Raw genomic sequence first — 4,077 nt, 5'->3', positions numbered from 1 at the left:
TTTGATAGCAGCCTTTAATTACCTGAAAGGGGGATGGAGGATGGAGCTAGGCTGTTCTCAGTGGTGGCAGATGACAGAACAAGGAGCAATGGTCTCAAGTTGCAGTGGAGGAGGTCTAGGTTGGACATTAGGAAAAAGTTTTTCACTAGGAGGGTGGTGAAGCACTGGAATGGGTTACCTAGGGAGATGGTGGAATCTCCATCTTTAGAGGCTTTTAAGCTGCGGTTTGACAAAGCCCTGGCTGGGATTATTTAGCTGAGGTTAGTCCTGCTTTGAGCAGGGGGTTGGACTAGATGACCTCCTGAGGTCCCTTCCAACTCTATGATTCTATGATTAACAATAGCACTGAAGAGCATTAGGATGGCAAAGTGAATCTGGTTGCTGGGACCATCAGAAACAGTCCCCTCTTACATTTTCTGTCCTAAATAGTTCACATTTTACTAAGAATTCCAACTACAGTGTGCAATATTTGCCAGCAGGGGGCAAAACAATATCATCTTGCTTGATGAGAGCAGAAGATCTAAATCGATAGTTCAAATGAAATCCTATTGCACTTACCTCTTGGGGTGTCTCTTGTTTGTCTGTGAAATGATTTGTCTGGCTTTCCCTGGAGGCTGACGCACCGGTTGTGCTGTGAGAGGACAAAGAGCAGGTTTTTTAGAAGAAAGTGAAACCAGGAAACGTGACAGATAGAAACCAAAAGCAAATCCGATGAGGATTTTAGTGTGTTTAGCAAGGTTAGATTAAGGTTTTGTGGCTCTGGTTAACAACTCTGCATTAAATTGCCTTTCATCGTATGCAGAAAGCCTGTCTGTAGAGAAAAGGCTCATATAGGGTTGAGCATGAAACTCCCATGCACCTGTTACCAGCCAGTTCAACTTTCAACCAGCAGACAGCTCCAGAATCCTTCTAGAGTCCAGCACAGGAGAGGAAAGGGGGACGTCACTGGAGACTTGGCTCAGACAAGAGCTGCAGGCTCTGTGGGAGGAGCTGGCATGGAAAGAAGTCCAGGCAGCTTGAGAGCTAAGACTGGAGAGCTGAACCAAATCACACCCTGTTGCTGGAAAGGGGACAGCACTTGCTGTAACAAAGGGTACCCCAAGTAGATAGGTTGCACCAAGACTCTGTCCTTCCCCACCTGGTACTGGGCTGCCCTTGGAGACTCTGGGTAGGAACTGCTGAGCTGATCGCTTATCATCTCTTTTGCCTGTGACTTTAAAGCAATTGTGCTCAGGGTGTTTGCATCTTGCCTCTGCAGCCCTAGTAAAGAAATGCTCTATATTACCACAGTGTGTGAATGGGTGATCACTGAGAGCTAGAGCTGGAAGCGCCGGGGGGGTGGTTCACCCAGCACGATACCAGACACCTAGAAGTCAGTGGACCACAGCACTCACAGCGATGGCCTGCACTAGGGGTGGGTACAGTGTCCGGTGGCTTGCAAAGTACAGTTCACACTTGTAGGGGCTGCCATCTTCCAATCCTGGCCTCTGCTCACAGAGCTGTGAAAGATCTGCCTTGCTCCCCGAGGGACAATGCTGTGTACAAGTGTGGACATGTGCTGAACCGGAGGAAGATGCAGCTGCCAAGGGTCCTGGCACAGTGGTAGCCTTCCAAAAACTGCAGTCATTGCCATTTTTGTGAGCTCCCTGCTTGAACGAGCACGTGAGTCCCTTACACTGCCACTGTGATTCATCTTTAACATCCCTGGCTTTATTACAGCGTAACCTTTGGTGGGCTAGAGTTCACTTCATTGCCCTTCTCCGGTGCTTAAAATGCCCCCCAACTCCCATGGAAAAGCAGCTGGAGACCCAGAATTCAGTCTTCAAGGATTGCACAGGGCCAGCCTCCTCCCATTCAAGTCCCAAAAAGAACAAAAAGGAATTAACTTAAATAAATCTCAACTTTATAGATCTTCTTATAAAGAAGCATCATAAATAATAATTTTTACAACATAACATACCTATTTTATAATCCACATACATTATCTTAATAGTTTTACTTAAACATAAATAAATAAAGCAAATGAAATTTAAACGGGTCAGACCCCACAGCAACACAGTGAGAATAAACTCAGAGTTCCCAAAGCTTAGACTGAGTTCACCTGAGTCTCAGTTAGGCCTGGTCTACACTAGACTCTTTTGTCGACAAAAGTCAGCTTTTTTTCAGCAAAACAGGTCTGGTGCTGGTGTACACACTGCAATTACCTCCCACTGGCAAAACTGCCCTGTTTTTTCGACAAAATAAAACCACCTTGATGAGAGGCTTAGAGCTTTTTTCCGCAAAGTTTAAGCAAAAAAGCATGAGTGTAGACACTGCCCTTTGGTTATATCGCTGGAAATGGCCTCCCGACTATCCCACAATGCCCATCATGACTGCTCTGGTAAGCAGTTTGGGCAGCCATCCGCCCCTCCCCTTTCAAAGCCCCAGGAAGTTTTCAAGTTAATGCACTGTGGAGCGCTTACTCCACAGTAGTAGCAAACGCAGTCCTGTCCTGCCTGCCCTAAACGACAGGGGAGGAGTGTAACTCCTGAGGTGCTGTGCAGAGCCATGGAGGGAGGCAGGGGCTGTGTCCCTGTCCTCCTGGGCCATGGGTAGTATACCTGACCCCTCTCTGCTGAACTGGGGTGGGTGGGGGGGAAACATGGGACACCAGCTGTGAGCTGTTCCTACAGCAGCTTCTGCCTCAGGATTTTTTGCTCCCAGCTGCTGTCGTCTGAACTTAAAGAGGCAGAGATGCGATGCGTGCAGACAGACTCACTATCCCCCAACACATACTGTCTGTCTCTCTGTGTGTGTATGACTGTCTCTCTCTCTCTCTCCTCCCCACTTCTATGGGCTTCTTGTGTTTATGTTCAGCAATGTCAGTTTGGCTGACAGGGCAGTTTAAAAGCGACTATCGAACTAGCAGGATGCCCATAGAAGGATGGGGCTCAGAAACCTTCATCATGTGAAGCTGTGCCTGTCCCTTGAGGCATTGCAAACCCTTCTCAAAGCACCCTGGGTGCAGTTGCACAGTGGGATGGCTACCCACAGGGCACTGCTCCCTGTGTCGACAAAAGAACTGATAGTGTGAATGCACTCCACTGACAGAAGGAGACAGTGAAGACACACAACGGCGGTTTAATTACAGCAGTCGCTGTATGCCAGCAAAACTTGTGTCGACAAAACTTTCTAGTGTAGACAAGGCTTTAGAGTCTTTGATCACCATGGCTATACCCTGCTGAGTCAAAAGCAACATCTTCCCTCCTCTTGCTTGTAGGAATCTTCAGCTGGAAGGGAATCCATTCAGACTCCGCCTTTTCCTCTGCTGAAATCACTGTTAGCCAGTCAGCTTACCTGATTAACCAACCCATTAACTAAATGTTTCAGAGTTAGGGAAAACAGCCTGCTTTCTGCACCAGGGCTCAGCTTCTCCCAGTTCACACAGAGCACACGGCTTTTTGTAAAGCAGAGTTACCCTGACTGCTTGCCCTCATGAAGTCTGATGACCCCAGCAACAGGGAACCATTGGAACATACCCAAAACTACCACGTCCAATTCCAAAAACTTCGGGCTATGGAGTGCTAAATCTGCCTGGCTCTGCACCTATGAGCTGTGCCCCGTTCCTATGCTCGCTGACCCTCTCCTCCTCCTCTTCTCTATACAGGTGAGATGCCTGGATCTGGGAATGGTGAGTAACCTACACTTATTCTCTAGTCCTAGCTCCCCCTCTGCCCACTGTTCCGATGGGGAAACTTGTGCCTGTCTTACTGTCTGTCTGGTACCAGAACCTGCAAAGGTGAACCCACTGGTACCTGCAGCATGAGAGGAGGAGAACATGTTCCAAAAGGAACAGTCTGATGGGATGCTGGAAGAAAAAAAACAAAAAAACAATGACCCAGACATGACTCACTCCTACCCAGCCCTTCCCCCCGATCTCTTACATTAATATCTCCCTATAAGGCATGTGGGTTACAGCTGCACGGAATTATTTTTGTTGCAAAGAGCATCTTGGTTGGTTTTAGCATGAAATGAATCTGCACTTAATGCATTTTTTGAGTGTAGCCACCAGATGGCTTCAAATCATGCCAGTGGCTA

The 4,077-nt window shown here is 47.8% G+C and overlaps 1 non-coding gene across 1 annotated transcript; it reads left to right on the top strand.

Moving 5' to 3' along the window:
- The first annotated feature begins 3,720 nt into the window (after positions 1–3,720).
- LOC137160938 (small nucleolar RNA SNORD22) lies at positions 3,721–3,846 on the top strand. Its single transcript, XR_010922006.1, has one exon. It is a non-coding gene; the product is annotated as a small nucleolar RNA SNORD22 (small nucleolar RNA).
- Positions 3,847–4,077: the final 231 nt, after the last annotated feature.

This window comes from Emydura macquarii, unplaced genomic scaffold (genome assembly GCF_026122565.2).
Source record: "Emydura macquarii macquarii isolate MOO-44397 ecotype Brisbane River unplaced genomic scaffold, CSIRO-AGI_Emac_v2 contig_2205, whole genome shotgun sequence".
Classification (NCBI taxonomy): domain Eukaryota; kingdom Metazoa; phylum Chordata; order Testudines; family Chelidae; genus Emydura; species Emydura macquarii.
This window is presented reverse-complemented; position numbering and strand designations above follow the sequence as displayed.